This window comes from Papio anubis, chromosome 1 (genome assembly GCF_008728515.1).
Source record: "Papio anubis isolate 15944 chromosome 1, Panubis1.0, whole genome shotgun sequence".
NCBI lineage: Eukaryota > Metazoa > Chordata > Mammalia > Primates > Cercopithecidae > Papio > Papio anubis.
The window spans coordinates 128,935,471-128,954,670 of NC_044976.1; positions in this window are offsets into that span (position 1 = coordinate 128,935,471).

Below are 19,200 nucleotides of genomic sequence, written 5' to 3' on the forward strand. Positions count from 1 at the left end.
TCGTGATCATGCCACTGCACTTCAGCCTAAGTGACAGAGCAAGATCCTCTCTCAAAAAAATAAAAAAATAGGCCGGGCGCAGTGGCTCACGCCTGTAATCCCAGCACTTTGGGAGGCCCAGACGTTGGATCACGAGGTCTGGAGATCCAGACCATCCTGGCTAACATGGTGAAACCTCGCCTCTACTAAAAATACAAAAAAAAAAAAAAAGAAAAAAAAAAGAAAAAACAACAACAACAACAAAAAAACACTTAGCTGGGCGTAGTGGCGGGTGCCTGTAGTCTCAGCTACTCCGGAGGCTGAGGCAGGAGAATGGCGTGAACCCGGGAGGCGGAGCTTGCAGTGAGCGGAGATCGCGCCACCGCACTCCAGCCTGGACGACAGAAGGAGACTCCGTCTCAAAAAAGAAAAAAAAAAAAAAAGGAAAAAAAAATTAAAAAAGAAAAGAAAAGATAAAAGAAACAAGACCTACCTGTTGTCTTCAAGAGACCCATCTCACATGCAAGGACATCCATAGGCCAAAACTAAAGGGATGGTGAAAAACCTGTCAAGCATACAGGAAAGAAAAAAGAGCAGGGGTTGCTATTTTTATTTCAGACAAAATAAACTTTAAACCAACAACTATCAAAAAGGACAAAGAAAAACTATTTAATGATAGAGGGTTGAATTTAATAAGACTTGGCTATCCTCAATGTATATGCACCCAACACAGGAGCACACAGGTTCATAAGACAAGTACTTAGAGACCTAAAAAGAAGCTTTGGTTATCATAGAATAATGGTGGTAGACTTCAACACCCAATTGACAGCATTAGATAGATCATCAAGGCAGAACACTGATAAAGGTATTTGGAACTTAAACTTGACACTTGACCAAAAGGACCTAATAAACATTGACAGAACACTCCACCCAAAACCAAAAGAATATACATTCTTCCCTTCTGCACATGTTGCATACTCTAAGATTGGCCACATGCTGAGCCATAAAGTAATTTTTTAAAATTATACTTTAAGTTCTAGGGCACATGTGCACAATGTGCAGGTTTGTTCCATAGGTATACATGTACCACGTTGGTTTGCTGTGCCCATCAACTCATCATTGACATTAGGTATTTCTCCTAATGCTATCCCTCACCCAGCCCTCCAGCCCCTGAGAGGCCCTGGTGGGTGACGTTCCCTGCCCTGTGTCCAAGTGTTCTCATTGTTCAATTCCCACCTATGAGTGAGAACATGCAGTGTTTGGTTTTCTGTCCTTGTGGTAGTTTGCTCAGAATGATGGTTTCCAGATTCATCCATGTCCTTCCAAAGGCATGAACTCATCCTTTTTTATGACTGCATAGTATTCCATGGTGTATAGGTGCCACATTTTCTTAATCCAGTCTATCATTGATGGACATTTGGGTTAGTTCCAATCTTTGCTATTGTGAATAGTGCCACAATAAACATATGTGTGCATGTGTATTTATAGTAGCATGATTTATAATCCTTTGGGTATATACCCAATAATGGGATCACTGGGTCAAATGGTATTTCTAGTTTTAGATCCTTAAGGAATTGCCACACCGTCTTCCACAATGGCTGAACTAATTTACACTCCAACCAACAGTGTAAAAGTGTTCCTATTTCTTCACATCCTCTCCAGCATTTGTTTTTTCCTGACTTTTCAACGATCACCATTCTAACTGGTGTGAGATAGTATCTCATTGTGATTTTGATTTGCATTTCTCTGATGACCAGTGATTATGAGCATTTTTTCATGTGTCTATTGGCTGCATAGATGTCTTCTTTTGAGAAGTATCTGTTCATATCGTTTTCCCACTTTTTGATGTTTTTTTTTTTCCTTGTAAATTTGTTTGAGTTCTGTATACATTCTGGATATTAGCCCTTTGTCAGATGGGTAGATTGCAAAAATCTCCTCCCATTCTGTAGATTGCCTGTTCACTTTGGTGGTAGTTTCTTTTGCCATGCAAAAGCTCTTTAGCTTAATTAGATCCCATTTGTCAATTTTGGCTTTTGTTGCCATTGCTTTTGGTGTTTCAGACATGAAGTCCTTGCCCACGCCTATGTCCTGAATGGTATTGCCTAGGTTTTCTTCTAGGGTTTTTATGGTTATAGGTCTAACATTTAAGTCTTTAATCCATCTTGAATTAATTTTTGTATAAGGTGTAAGGAAGGGATCCAGTTTCAGCTTTCCACATATAGCTAGCCAGTTTTCCCAGCACCATTTATTAAATAGGGAGTCCTTTCCCTATTTCTTGTTTTTGTCAGGTTCATCAAAGATCAGATGGCTGTAGATGTGTAGTGTTATTTCTGAGGACTCTGTTCTGTTCCACTGGTCTATAAATCTGTTTTGGTACCAGTACCATGCTCTTCTGGTTACTGTAGTTTCATAGTATAGTTTGAAGTCAGGCAGCATGATGCCTCCAGCTTTGTTCTTTATGCTTAGGATTGTCTTGGCTATGCGGTCTCTTTTTTGGTTCCATATGAACTTTAAAGTAGTTTTTTCCAATTCTGTGAAGAAAGTCATTGGTAGCTTAATGGGGATGGCATTGAATCAGTAAATTACCTTGGGCAGTATGGCCATTTTCACGATATTGATTCTTCCTATCCATAAGCATGGAATGTTCTTCCATTTGTTTGTGTCCTCTTTTATTTCATTGAGCAGTGGTTTGTAGTTCTCCTTGAAGATGTCCTTCACATCCCTTACAAGGTGGATTTCTTTATTTTCTTTGTAGCAATTGTGAATGTGAGTTCATTCATAATTTGACTATCTGTTTATCTGTTACTGGTGTATAGGAAGCTTGTGGTTTTGCACATTGATTTTGTATCCTGAGACTTTGCTGAAGTTGCTTATCAGCTTAAGGAGATTTTGGGCTGAGATGATGGGGTTTTCTAAATATACAGTCACATCATCTGTAAACAGGGACAATTTGACTTCCTCTTTTCCTAATTGAATACCCTTTATTTCTTTCTCTTGCCTGATTTCCCTGGCCAGAACTTCCAGCTCTATGTTGAATAGGAGTGGTGAAAGAGCGCATCCTTGTCTTGTGCCGGCTTTCAAAGAGAATGCTTCCAGTTTTGCCCATTAAGTATTATATTGGCTGTGTGTTTGTCATAAATAGCTCTTAGTATTTTGAGATACGTTCCATCAATACCTAGTGTATTGGGAGTTTTTAGCATGAAGGGCTGTTGAATTTTGTCAAAGGCCTTTTCTGCATCTATTGAGATAATCATGTTTTGTTGTTGTTGTTGTTAGTTCTGTTTATGTGATGGATTACGTTTATTAATTTGCATATGTTGAACCAGCCTTACATTTCAGGGATGAAGCCGACTTGATTGTGGTGGATAAGATTTTTGCTGTGCTGCTGGATTTGGTTTGCCAGTATTTTACTGAGGATTTTCGCATCAATGTTCATCAGGGACATTGGTCTAAAATTCTCTTTCTTTGTGTGTGTGTCTCTGCCGGGCTTTTATCAGGATTATGCTGGCCTTAAAAATGAGTTAGGGAGGATTCCCTCTTTTTCTCTTGATTGGAATTGTTTCAGAAGGAATGGTACCAGTTCCTCTTTGTACCTCTGGTAGAATTCAGCTGTGAATCCGTCTGGTCCTGGACTGTTTTTGGTTGGTAGACTATTAATTATTGCCTCAATTTCAGAGCCTCTTATTGGTCTATTCAGAGATTCAAATTCTTCCTGGTTTAGTCTTGGGAGGGTGTATGTGTCCAGGAATTTATCCATTTCTTCTAGATTTTCTAGTTCCTTTGTGTAGAGATGTTTATAGTAATCTCTGATGGTAGTTTGTATTTTTGTGGGATTGGTGGTGATATCCCCTTTATTATTTTTTATTGCATCTATTTGATTCTTCTCTCTTTTCTTCTTTATTAGTCTTGCTAGCAGTCTATGAATTTTGTTGATCTTTTCAAAAAACCAACTCCTGGATTCATTGATTTTTTGAAGGTCTTTTTTTTTGTGTGTGTGTCTATATCATTCAGGTCTGCTCTGATTTCAGTTATTTCTTGCGTTCTGCTGGCTTTTGAATGTGTTTGCTCTTGCTTCTCTAGTTCTTTTAGTTGTGAAGTTAGGGTGTCGATTTTAGATCTTTCCTGCTTTATCTCGTGAGCATTCCGTGCTATACATTTCCCTCTACACACTGCTTTAAATGTGTCCTGGAGATTCTGGTACATTGTTTCTTTGTTCTCGTTGGTTTCAAAGAACATCTTTATTTCCGCCTTCATTTTATTATTTACCCAGTAGTCATTCAGGAGCAGGTTGTTCAGTTTCCATGTAGTTGTGTGGCTTTGATTGAATTTCTTAATCCTGAATTCTAATTTGATTTCACTGTGGTCTGAGAGTTGTGATTTCTGTTCTTTTACATTTGCTGAGGAGTGTTTTACTTCCAATTATGTGGTCAATTTTAGAATAAATGCGATATTGTGCTGAGAAGAATGTATACACTGTTGATTTGGGGTAGAGAGTTCTGTAGACGTCTATTAGGTCAGCTTGGTGCAGAGCTGAGTTCAAGTCCTGGATATCCTTGTTAACCTTCTCTCTTGTTGATCTGTCTGATTTTGACAGTGGAGTGTTAAATTCTCCCATTATTATTGTGTGGTAGTCTAAGTCTCTTTGTAGGTCTGCAAAGACTCACTTTATAAATCTGGGTGCTCATGTATTGGGTGCATATATATTTAGGATAGCTCTTTTTGAATTGATTCCTTGTAATGGCCTTCTTTGTCTCTCTCTTTTTCTATTTCTTTTTTCTTTTCTTTTTTTTTTTTTTTAAATGGAGTCTCACTCTGTCACCCCGGCTGGAGTGCATTGGTGTGATCTCAGCTCACTGCAAGCTCCACCACCTGTGTTCACATCATTCTCCTGCTTCAGCCTCCTGAGTAGCTGGGACTACAGGTGCCCATCATCATGCCCAGCTAATTTTTTGTATTTTTAGTAGATACAGGGTTTCACCATGTTAGCTAGGATGGTCTTGATCTCCTGACCTTGTGATCTGCCTGTCTCAGCCTCCCAAAGTGCTGGGATTACAGGCCTGAGCCACTGCGCCTTTGTCTCTTTTGATCTTTGCTTTTTTAAAGTCTGTTTTATCAGAGACTAAGATTGTAACCTCTTTTTTTTTTTTCTTTCCATTTGCTTGGTAGATCCTCCTCCATCCCTTTATTTTGAGCCTATGTGTGTCTCTGCACGTGAGATGGGTCTACTGAATACAGCACACTGATGGGTCTTGACTCTTTATTCAATTTGCCCATCTGTGTCTTTTAATTGGGACATTTAGCCCATTTACATTTAAGGTTAATATTCAGTGTGAATTTGATCCTGTCATTATAATGTTAGCTGGTTATTTTGCCCATTAATTGATGCAGTTTCTTCCTAGCATCAGTGGTCTTTAAAATTTGGCATGTTTTTGAAGTGGTTGGTACCAATTGTTTAGTGCTTCCTTCAGGAGCTCTCGTAAGGCAGGCCTGGTGGTGACAATATCTCTCAGCATTTGCTTGTCTGTAAAGGATTTTATTTCTCCTTCACTTATGAAGCTTAGTTTGGCTGGATATGAAATTCTGGGTTGAAAATTCTTTTGTTAAAGAATGTTGAATATTGGCCCCCCCTCTATTCTGGCTTATAGTGTTTCTGCCGAGAGATCTGCTGTTAGTCTGATGGGCTTCCCTTTGTGGGTAACCCTACCTTTCTCTCTGGCTGCCCTTGACATATTTTCCTTCATTTCAACTTTGGTGAATCTGGCAATTATGTGTCTTGGAGTTGCTCTTCTCGAGGAGCATCTTTGTGGTGTTCTCTGTATTTCCTGAATTTGAATATTGGCCTGCCTTGCTAGGTTGGAGAAGTTCTCCTGGATAATATCCTGAAGAGTGTTTTCCCACTTGGTTCCATTCTCCCCGTCACTTTCAGGTACACAAATCAAACATAGATTTGGTCTTTTCACATAGTCCCACATATGCAGAATTCACCCATCTTCTGCGTCAGTCACGCTGGGAGCTGCAGACTGGAGCTGTTCCTATGAAGCCATCTTGGGGGATGTTGCAATTTTCAACACATTAAAAAAACCAAAATCATACCAACCACAAACTTGCATCACAGCACAACAAAAATAGAAATCAAGATCAAGAAGAGTTCTCAAAAACTATACTATTAAATAGCAATTAAACAACTTCTGGTCCTGAAAGACTTTTGGATAAACAATGAAGTCAGAAATCAAGAAATTATTCTAACAAATAAAAACAAAGATACTACATGCCAGGATCTCTGAGACAGAACTAAAACAGAGTTAAGAGGAAAGTTTATAGCACTAAATGCCCACATCAAAAAGTTAGAAAGATCTCAAATCAGTAACGTAATCTCACATCTAAAGGAACCAGAAAAATAAGGAAAAACAAAAAACAAAAAACAAAACCTAAAGCTAGTAGAAGATAAGAAATAACCAAATTCAGAGCTGAACTAAATAAAACTGAGACATGAAAACTATATAGAAGATAAACAAAACAAAAAATTGGTTATTTGAAGGAATAAATAAAATTGGTAGACCACAGGCTAGAATAATACAGGAAAAAAAGGAGAAAAAATCCACATAAACACAATCAGAAATGACAAAGGGGACATATAAATACAAAAACCAGTCAGAGACTGTTATGACCACCTGTAGGCACATAAACTAGAAAACCTAGAAAAAATGGATAAATTATTGAAAATATGCATTCCCAAAATTGAACCAGGAAGAAATTGAAATCCTGAACAGATCAATAATAAGTTCCAAAGTTGAATCAGTAATAAAAAGGTTGCCAATCAGAAAAAGCCCTGGAGCAGAGAGATCTACGGCTGAATTCTAACAGATGTATAAGGAAAAGCTGGTACCAATTCTTTGAAAACTATTCCAAAAAATTGAGGGGGAGTGATTCTTCCCTAACTAATTATATAAGAATCATTGTGATATCAAAACCCAGTAGAGACACAGTAAAAAATTAAAACATCAGGCCAATTTCCCTGAAAAATATATATGCAAAAATCCTCAACAAAATATTAGCAAAGTAAATCCAGGAGCATATCAAAAAGCATTATCAAGTAGGCTTTATCCCTGGGACACAAGGTTGGTTCAACATACACAAATCAGTAAATGATTCATCACATAAGCAGAACTAAAAACAAAAACCACAAGACTATCTCAACAGATGCAGAAAAGGCTTTTGATAAAATTCAACATCTCTTCAGGTTAAAAACCCTCAAGAAACTAAGCATTAAAGGATCATACCTCAAAACGATTAGAGGCATCTATGACAAACCCACTGCCAACATCATACTGAATAAAAAAAAGCTTGAAGTATTCCCTTTGAAAACTAGAACAAGGCAGTGATGTCCACTCTCACCACTGCTATTCAACATAATACTGGAAGTCCTAGCCAGAGCAATCAGGAAAGAGAAAGAAATAAAAGGCATTCAAATAAAAAGAGAGGAAGCTTCAAGGTATAAAATCAATGTACAAGAATCAGTTGCATTTCTATATACCAATAAAGTCCAAACTGAGAGCTAAATCAAGAACACAATCACATTCACTATAATCACAAAAAGAATAAAATACTTAGGAATATAGCTAACCAGGAAAGTGAAAGATCTCTACAACAAGAATTATGAAACACTGCTAAAAAAATCAGAGGTGATACAACCAAATGTACAAATATTTCATGCTCATGGATTGAAAGAATTAATGTTGCTAAAATTATCATATTGCTGAAAGCAATTCAGAGATTCAGAGCTATTCCTATCAAAGTACCAATGACATTTTTTCACAGAACTTGATAAAAGTATTCTAAAATTCATATGGAATCAAAAAAGAGTCTGAACAGCCAAAGCAATCTTAAGAAAAAAGAACAAAGCTGGAAGCACCACGCTATCTGACTTCAAACTATAGTACAAGGCTACAGTAATGAAACAGCATGGTACTAGCAGAAAAACAGACATGTAGATCAATGAATAGGTTAGAGAACCCAGAAATAAAGCTGCACACCTTACAACCATCTGATTTTTGACAATGTCAACAGTAAGAAGCAATGGAGTGAAGACTCCCTACTCAATAAATGGTGCTGGGCTAACTGGCCAGCCATATGCAGAGCATTGAAAATTGACCTCTTCCTTTCACCACATACAAAAGTTAACTCAAGATGGATTAAAGACTTAAATGTAAAACCTAAAACTACAGAAACCTTAGAAGAAAACCTATGAAATTTCATTCTGGACATAGGCCCTAGCAACGATTTCATGATGAAAACTTCAAAAGAAACTGCAATGAAAACAAAAATTAAATGGAACTTAATTAAACTAAAGAGCTTCTGCACAGCAAACAAAATTTTCAACACAGTAAGCAGACAACTTATAGAATAGAAGAAAATACTTGCAAACTATGCATCTGACAAAGGTCTAATACCCGGCATCGATAAGGAACTTAAATTAACAAGCAAAAAAACACAATCTCATTAAAAAACAGGCAAAGAACATCAACAGACACTTCTCAAAAGAAGACATGCACATAGCCAACAAGCATATTTGAAAATGCTCAACATCACTAATCATAAGAGAAATGCAAATCAAAACCACAATGAGATGTCATCTCACACCACTCAGAATGGCTATTACTAAAATGTCAAAAACTAACAGATGCTAGCAAGGTTGCAGAGAAAAGAGAATACTTACACTCTGCTGGCGGGAATGTAAATGAGTTCAGTAACTGTGAAGTGCAGTTTGGAGATTTCTCAAAGAACTTAAAACAGAACTTAAAAACTACCTATGGCTACTATGCTAATTACCTGTGTGACAAAACATTCCGTACACCAAACCCCCACAACGTGCAATTTACCCATGTAACAAACCTTCACATGTAGCTGCCGAACCTAAAATAAGAGTTGGAAAAAAATAATTTTTTAAAATCTATCTGCTCTTTAATGGGCATGTAGTATATTTCTAGCTTGAGACTTTTAAAATAAAATCTATTTTTTAAAATGTGTTTTGTTATTCATTTGCTTGTGTTTAGTTACCAGCTTGGAATAATTCAAACTGGGGTGAAGTAATATCTCATTGTGGTTTTGATTTGCATTTCCCTACTGATTAGTCATGTTGAGCATATTATATTTACCTATTGGTCATTTGTATGCCTTCTTTTGAGAATTGTCTAATCAGGTCTTTTGCCCTTTAAAATTTAAATAACTTACTTTTTGCCATTGAATTGTTTGAGTTCCTTATATATTCTGGATATTAATCCCTTTGGATACATAATTTGCAGATATTTTCTACTGTTCTGTAGCTTATTTCCTTTGCTGTGCAGAGCTTCTTAGTTTGATAAAATTTCGTTTGTCTAGTTTGTATTTATTACCAGTGCTTTTGAGGTCTTATCCAAAATCCTTTCCCAGACCAACATGAAGCATTCCCCTATATTTTCTTCATGTGGTTTCACAATTTTGGGTCTTACATTTAAGTCTTTAATCCATGTTCATTTGATTTTGTATATGGTGAGATATAGGGCTCTAGTTTTGTTCTTCTGCATATGGATATCCATTTTTTCCCAGCACTATTAATTGAAGAGACTGTTCTGTCCCCAGTGTGTGTCTTGGCACTTTTGTTAAAAATCAGTTGGCTGTAAAGGCAGGGATTTATTTCTGGTTTATATATTCTGTTCCACTGATCTATGTATCTGTTTTTATACCAGTACCATGCTGTTTTGGTTACTACAGTTTTGTAGTATCTTTTGAAATCAGGTAGTGTGATTTCTACAGATTTGCCCTTTTTTGCTCAAGATTACTTTGGCTTTTGGGGTCTTTGGTGGTTCAACATTAATTTAGAATCATCTTTTCTATTTCTATGAAGTGTGTCATTGGTATTTTGATAGAAATTACATTGAATCTGTAGATTGCTTTGGGTAGTATGGACATTTTAACCATGTCAATTATTTCAATCTGTGAACATAAAATATATGATTTGGCCCCATGTCCCACCCAAATCTCATCTTGTAGCCCCCATAATTCCCATGTGTTGTGGGCGGGACCTGGTGGGAGATAATTGAATCATGGGGACAAGTCTTTCCTGTGCTGTTCTCATGTTAGTGAATGAGTCTCATGAGATATGATAGTCTTAAAAACAGGAGTGTCCATGCACAAGCTCTCTTCTCTCTTGCCACTGCCATGAAAGAAGTGCCTTTCACCTTCTGGCATGATTGTGAGGTCTCCCCAGCTACGTGGAACTGTGAGTCCGATAAACCTCTTTCTTTTGTAAATTGTCTAGTCTCAGATATGTCTTTATTAGCAGGATGAAAATGAACTCGCACAAAACACTTTTCCAATAATTTCTGTCCTTTTCAATTTCTTTCATCAGCGTTTTATAGATTTTTTTTGTAGAGTTTTTACCTCCTTTGTTACATTTATTCTTAAGTATCTTATATTTTGTAGCTATTGTACATGGAATTGTTTTCTTGATTTATTTTTCAGATATTTTGATGTTGTTGAATGGAAATATTACTGATTTTTGTATATGCATTTTATATCCTGAAATTTTACTGAATTTGTTTATTAGTGCTCATGGCTTTTTGACGAAGTAATTAGTATTTTATGTATATGAAGTTGTGGCATCTGCAAACAGGGATAATTTGACTTCCTTCTTTTTAATTGTATGCCTTATATTTCTTTCTCTTGCCTAATTGCCCTGGCTAGGAGTTCCAGTACAATGTTGACTAGAAGTAGTGAAAGTGGGCATCCTTGCTTAGTTCCAGATTTTAGAGAAAATTCTTTCATCTTTTCCCCATTTTGTTTTATATTAGCTGTGGGTTTCTCATATGTGGCTTTTATTGTGTTTAGTTATGTTCCTTATATACCTAATTTGTTGATAACTTTTATCATGGTGGGGTGTTGAATTCTATCAAATGCTTTCTCTGTTTCTATTGAAATGATTATGTGGTCTTGTCCTTTATTCTATTAATGTGATGCAGTACATTTATTGATTCAAATACTTTGAATCATCCTTGCATCCCTGGAATGAATGCCACTTGATTATAATGATTGATCTTTTAAATATTCTGTTAAATTTAGTTTGCTAGCATTTTCTTGAGGATTTTTGAATGCATTTATTAGGGATATGGGCCTGTAGTTTTTCTTATTTTATTTTATTTTTTTGAGAAAGGGTTTCACTCTGTCCCCCAGGCTGGAGTGCAGTGGCACAATCATATCTCACCACAGCCTCAACTCCCTGGGCTTGGGTGATCCTCCAACCTCAGCCTCCTGAGTAGCTAGGACTACAGGCGCCCACCATCATGTTTCATTAATATTTGTACTCTTTTTAGAGACAAGGTTTCATCAGGTTAACAGGCTGGTCTTGAACTCCTGGGCTCAAGTGATCCACCCTCCTTGTCCTCCCAAAGTGCTAGGATTACAGGCATGAGCCACCACTTCTGTCCTGTAGTTTTCTTTTTTGTTTTTGATGTATCATCTAGTTTTTATGTCAGGTTAATGAATGTTAGTCTCAAATAATAAGTCTGGACAAATTTACCCTTATCCACTTTTTGGGGGATAGTTTGAGAAGAATAGGCATTAGTTATTTGTAAAACATTTGGTAGAATTCAGCATCAAGGTCGTCAGCTCCTGTGCTTTCTTTAATGGGAGACTTTAAACTATTGTTTCAATCTTGTTACTCATTATTGGCCTGTTCGAATTTTCTGTTTCTTCATGATTCAATCTTGTGGTTGTATGAGTCCAGGCATTTATCTATTTCTTCTAAGTTTTACAATTTGCTTTCATATAGTTGTTCATAATGATCTCTTACGATCCTTTGTATTTATTATATTATTTGTAATGTCTCATTTTACATCTCTGATTTCATTTTTTTGATTCCTCTCTTTTTTCTTAATTTGTCTAGTTAAAAGTTTGTCAGGTTTGTTTTTGTTTTTGTTTTTGTTTTTGATTTTTGAGACAGAGTCTAGCTCCGTTGCCCAGGTTGGAGTGCAGTAGCACAATCTCGGCTCACTGCAACCTCTGCCTCCCAGGCTCAAGTGATTCTCCTGATTCAGCCTCCCTAGCAGCTGGGATTACAGGGCCCTGCCACCACACTCAGCTAATTTTTGTATTTTTAGAAGAGATGGGGTTTCACCATATTGGTCAGGCTGGTCTTGAACCCTAATAAGTGATCCACCCTCCTTGGCCTCCCAAAGTGCTGGGATTACAGTTGTGAGCCACTGTGCCTGGCCAGGTTTTTTATCTTTTGAAAAAGTCAACTCTTTTTTTGTCATTCTTTTGTGTGTTTTTTATTTTTATTATTTATTTATTTATTATTATTATTATACTTTAAGTTCTAGGGTACATGTGCATAACGTGCAGGTTTGTTACATATGTATAGTTGTGCCATGTTGGTGTGCTGCACCCATCAACTCGTCAGCACCCATCAACTCGTCATTTACATCAGGTATAACTCCCAATGCAATCCCTCCCCCCCCCCCCCTTCCCATGATAGGCCCCGGTGTGTGATGTTCCCCTTCCCGAGTCCAAGTGATCTCATTGTTCAGTTCCCACCTATGAGTGAGAACATGCGGTGTTTGGTTTTCTGTTCTTGTGATAGTTTGCTAAGAATGATGGTTTCCAGCTGCATCCATGTCCCTACAAAGGACACAAACTCATCCTTTTTTATGGCTGCATACTATTCCATGGTGTATATGTGCCACATTTAAGGCTCTATTTCATTTATTTCTGTTTTTACATTTATCGTTGCTTCTCTTCTACTAGTTTTGGCTTGATATTGTTTTTCTAGTTCCTTAAGGTGCAACATGAGGTTATCTGAAATCTTTCTACTTTTTAAATGTAAGCCTTTATTGCTCTATGCTTCCCTCTTAGAAATGCTTTTGTTATATTCCATAGGTTTTTGTGTGTTGTGTTCCCATTTCCATTTTTCTCAAGAAATATTAAAATTTCCTTTTTGAATCTTTTTTTCACTGTACCACTGGTTGTTCAGGTGTATGTTGTCTAATTTCCATGTGTTTGTACAGTTTCCAAAGTTCCTGCTCCTATTGATTTCTAGTTCTATACCACTATTGTTGGAAAAACATTTTTTGATTTTTAATTTTTGAATTTGTTAAGACTTTTACAGTGGCTTAACATAAGATATATCCTGGAGAATGTTCCATGTACTGTGGAGAAGAATGTGTATTCTGCAACTGCTGGATAGAATATTCTTTAAACATCTATTAGATTCATTCGGTCAGGAGTTCAGTTTAACTCTCATTTTTATTGATATTCTGTCTGGATGATCTGTTTATCACTGAAGATAGGATGTTCAAGTCTTACACCATTATTGTATTATACTCTATCTCTCCCTGTAGGCCTATTAGCATTTGCTTTATATATTTGTATGTCCAATTGTTGGGTACATATATATTTATAATTGTTATATTCTCTTTCTGTATTGACCCCTGTATCAGTATGCAATTAGCATAGCTGTCTCTTTTTACAGTTTTTTTTTTGGCTTAAAGCCTATTATATCTGATATGAGTACAGCTACTTCTGCTCCATTTTGCCTTCCATTTGCATGGAATATCTTTTTTTATCCCTTCACTTTCAGTCTATTTGTGTTCTTCTGGGTGAAGTGAGGCTCTTATAGGCAGCATATAGTTGAGTCTTTTAAAAAAATCAATTTGGCTACTGTATGTTGTTTAATAGGAAAATTTAATCCATTTACATTCAAGGTAACTACCAATAGGTAAGGACGTACTACTGACATTTTATTACTTCTTTCCTAGTTATTTTGTAGATCCTTTTTTCTTTCTTTTTTTTTTTTTTTGAGACGGAGTCTCGCTCTGTTGCCCAGGCTGGAGTGCAGTGGCCGGATCTCAGCTCACTGCAAGCTCCGCCTCCCGGGTTTATGCCATTCTCCTGCCTCAGCCTCCTGAGTAGCTGGGACTACAGGTGCCCGCCACCTCGCCCAGCTAGTTTTTTTTGTATTTTTTAGTAGAGACGGGGTTTCACCATGTTAGCCAGGATGGTCTTGATCTCCTGACCTTGTGATCCACCCGTCTCGGCCTCCCAAAGTGCTGGGATTATAGGCTTGAGCCATCGCGCCCGGCCCTTCCTTCTTTTCTACCACTCTTGCTATATCCTTTTGTGGGTAAGTGACATTCTCCAGTATTATGTTTTGATTCCCTGCTTTTTATCTTTAGTGTATGTATTATAGGTTTTACTTTGTGGTTATCACACGGCTTTGAAATGCATATTTTGTTTATACTGAGTTGTTTTATTTTATTTTAAAGTTTCCTACTTTTAAGTCCAGGGGTACATGTCCAGGATGTATAGGCTTATTGCATAGGAAAACGTGTGCCATGGTGGTTTACTGCACAGATCATTCCATCACCCAGGTATTAACCCCAGCATCCATTAGCTATTCTTCCTGATCTTCTCCCTCCTCTCATCCACCACACTCAGGCCCCAGTGTGTGTTGCTCCCCACTATGTGTCCATGTGTAACAAGTTATTTTAAGTTAATAAGAACTTAACTTTGATCAGAAAAGAAAGGAAACAGAAGATGGCCAAATAAGAACAGCTCCAGTCTCCAGCTCCCAGCCTGAGTGACACAGAAGATGGGTGATTTCTGCATTTTCAACTGAGGTACCGGGTTCATCTCACTAGGGAGTGCCGGACAATTGGTGCTGGTCAGCTGCTGCAGCCTGACCAGCCAGAGCTGAAGCAGGGTGAGGCATGGCCTCACCTGGGAAGCACAAGGGGGAAGGGAATCCCTTTTCCTAAACAGGGGAATTGAGACACACAACACCTAGAAAATCGGGTAACTCCCACCCCAATACTGTGCTTTACCAAGGGTCTTAGCTAACGGCACACCAGGAGATTATATTCCACACCTGGTCGGAAGGGTCCCACGCACAGGGAGCCTCCCTCATTGCTAGCACAGCAGTCTGTGATCTAACTGCAAGGCAGCAGCGAGGCTGGGGGATGGGCGCCTGCCATTGCTGAGGCTTAAGTAGCTAAACAAAGCCGCTGGGAAGCTCGAACTGGTTGGAGCCCACCACAGCTCAAGGAGGCCTGCCTGTCTCTGTAGTCTCCACCTCTGGGGACAGGGCATAGCTAAACAAACAACAACAACAAAAAAAAACAGCACAAACCTCTGCAGACACAAACAACCCTGTCTGACAGCTTTGAAGAGAGCAGTGGATCTCCCAACACGGAGGTTGAGATCTGAGAATGGACAGAATGCCGGCTCAAGTGGGTCCTTGACCCCTAAGTAGCCTAACTGGGAGACATCCCCCACTAGGGGCAGACCGACACCACACACCTCACACGGTGGGGTACACCCCTGAGACGAAGGTTCCAAAGCAAGAATCAGACAGGTACACTCGCTGTTCAGCAATATTCTATCTTCGGCAGCCTCTGCTGCTGATACCCAGGCAAACAGCATCTGGAGCGGACCTCAAGCAATCTCCAACAGACCTACAGCTGAGGGTCCTGACTGTTGGAAGGAAAACTAACAAACAGGAAGGACATCCACACCAAAACTCGATCAGTACATCACCATCATCAAAGATCAGAGGCAGATAAAAACACAAAGATGGGGAAAAAGCAGGGCAGAAAAGCTGGAAGTTCAAAAAATAAGAGCACATCTCCTCCTCCAAAGGAATGCAGCTCATCGCCAGCAATGGATCAAAAGCTGGACGGAGAATGACTTTGACGAGTTGAGAGAAGGCAGCTTCAGTCCATCAAACTTCTCAGAGCTAAAGGAGGAATTATGTACCCAGCGCAAAGAAACTAAAAATCTTGAAAAAAGAATGGAAGAATGGATAGCTAGAATAATCAATGCAGAGAAGGCCATAAACAAACTGACAGAGATAAAAACCAGGACACGAGAAATACGTGACAAATGCACAAGCTTCAGTAACCGACTCGATTAACTGGAAGAAAGAGTATCAGCGATTGAGGGTCAAATGAATGAAATGAAGCGAGAAGAGAAGTCTAAAGAAAAAAGAGGAAAAAGATATGAACAAAGCCTTCAAGAAGGCTTATGTGCCTTCATTGAGGCAATAATTAATAGCCTGCCAACCAAAAAGAGTCCAGGACCAGATGGATTCACAACCGAATTCTACCAGAGGAGAATTTGGTAGAACTCCTCCTACAAGGAGGAGCTGGTACCATTCCTTCTGAAACTATTCCAATCAATAGAAAAAGAGGGAATCCTCCCTAACTCATTTTACGAGGCCAACATCATCGTGATACCAAAGCCTGGCAGAGACAGAACAAAAAAAGAGAATTTTAGACCAATATCCCTGATGAACATCGATGAAAAAATCCTCAATAAAATACTGGCAAACTCAATCCAGCAGCACATTGAAAAGCTTATCCACCATGTTGAAGTGGGCTTCATCCCTGGGATGCGAGACTGGTTCAACATACTCAAATCAATAAACATAATCCAGCATATAAACAGAACCAAAGACAAAAATCACATGATTATCTTAATAGATGCAGAAAAGGCCTTTGACAAAATTCAACAGCCCTTCATGCTAAAAACTATCAATAAATTCGGTACTGATGGAACATATCTCAAAATAATAAGAGCTATTTATGACAAACCCACAGCCAATATCATACTGAATGGGCAAAAACTGGAAGCATTCCCTTTGAAAACTGCCACAAGACAGGGATGCCCTCTCTCACCTCTCCTATTCAACATAGTGTTGGAAGTTCCGGCTAGGACAATCAGGCAAGATAAATAAATAAAGGGTATTCAGTTAGGAAAAGAAGAAGTCAAATTGTCCCTGTTTGCAGATGACATGATTGTATATTTAGAAAACCCCATTGTCTCAGCCCAAAATCTCCTTAAGCTGAGAAGCAACTTCAGCAAAGTCTCAGAATACAAAATTAATGTGCAAAAATCACAAGCATTCTTATACACCAGTAACAGACAAACAGAGAGCCAAATCATGAATGAACACCCATTCACAATAGCTTCAAGGAGAATAAAATACCTAGGAATCCAACTACAAGAGATGTAAAGGACCTCTTCAAGGAGAACTACAAACCACTGCTCAGTGAAATAAAAGAGGGCACAAACAAATGGAAAAACATACCACGGTCATAGATAGGAAGAATGAATATTGTGAAAATGGCCATACTGCCCAAGGTAATTTATAGATTCAATGCCATCCCCATTATGCTACCAATGACTTTCTTCACAGAATTGGAAAAAACTGCTTTAAAGTTCGTATGGAACCAAAAAAGACCAAGACAACCCTAAGCCAAAAGAACAAAGCTGGAGGCATCATGCTACTTGACTTCAAACTATACTACAAGGCTACAGTAACCAAAACAGCATGGTACTGATACCAAAACAGAGATATAGACCAATGGAAAAGAACAGAGTCCTCAGAAATAATACCACACATCTACAGCCATCTGATCTTTGACAAACCTGACAAAACCAAGAAATGGGGAAAGGATTCCCTATTTAGTAAATAGTGCTGGGAAAATTGGCTAGCCAGAAGTAGAATGCTGAAACTGCATCCTTTCCTTACTCCTTACATGAAAATTAATTCACGATGGATTAGAGACTTAAATGTTAGACCTAAAACCATAAAAACCCTAGAAGAAAACCTAGGGAATACCATTCAGGACATAGGCATGGGCAAGGACTTCATGTCTAAAACACCAAAAGCAATGACAACAAATGCCAAAATTGACAAATGGGATCTCATTAAACTAAAGAGCTTCTGCAGAGCAAGAGAAACTTCCCTCAGAGTGAACAGGCAACCTACAGAATGGGAGAAAATTTTTGCAATCTACTCATCTGACAAAGGGCTAATATCCAGAACCTATAAAGAACTCAAACAAATTTACAAGAAAAAAGCAAACAACCCCATCAAAAAGTGGGCAAAGGATATGAACAGACACTTCTCAAAAGAAGACATTCATACAGCCAATAGACACATGAAAAAATGCTCATCATCACTCGCTATCAGAGAAATGCCAATCAAAACCACAATGAGATACCATCTCACACCAGTTAGAATGGCAATCATTAAAAAGTCAGGAAACAACAGGTGCTGGAGAGGATGTGGAGAAATTGGAACACTTTTACACTGTGGGTGGGACTGTAAACTAGTTCAACCATTAAGGAAAACAGTGTGGCGATTCCTCAAGGATCTAGAACTAGAAATACCATTTGACCCAGCCATCCCATTACTGGGGATATACCCAAAGGATTATAAGTCATGCTGCTATAAAGACACATGCACGTGTATGTTTATTGCAGCACTATTCACAATAGCAAAGATTTGGAATCAACCCAAATGTCCATCAATGACAGACTGGATTAAGAAAATGTGGCACATATACACCATGGAATACTATGCAGCCATAACAAAGGATGAGTTTGTGTCTTTTGTAGGGACATGAATGCAGCTGGAAACCATCATTCTCAGCAAACTATCACAAGAACAGAAAAGCAAATACCGTATGTTCTCACTCATAGGTGGGAATTGAACAATGAGATCACTTGGACACAGGAAGAGGAACATCACACACGGGGTCCTATTGTGGGGAGGGGTAGTGGGGAGGGATAGCATTAGGAGATATACCTAATGTAAATGACGAGTTAATGGGTGCAGCACACCAACATGGTACATGTATACATATGTAACAAACCTGCACATTGTGCACATGTACCCTAGAACTGAAAGTATAATTAAAAAAAAAAAAAAAAAGAGCCCTTAACTGCCGGGGAAAGGGCAGAAAGCCCTGCTGCCTTAAGGCACAGGTGAAAACCCTAAAGTAATTGAAGTCTTGCTATGGATATCTTGACAAATACTACCATCTGGTATCAATAGTCAATCCTCATTATCCAAAAATGTTACATTTGCTAATTTGTCTACTTGCCAAATTTTATGTGTAGCCCCTAGGTATATATTCATAGCACTTTCACAATCATTCATGAATATGTGCAGAGAGGTACAAAATTTGAGTCCCTCAAAGAACATGTTTCTAAGGTAGAAAAAGGTGGTGCTCTGTCTTCACATTCCAGCTCTCACACAGTAAACAAGCGTCCTTTTTGTAGTCTATATAGTGCCAACTTTTTCACATTTTTGTGTTTTTGGTTGGTGATTTCACAATCTTAAATGGCTCCCAAGTGTAATGCTTAAGTGTTGTCTCATTTTCCTAAGCATAAGAAGGCTGT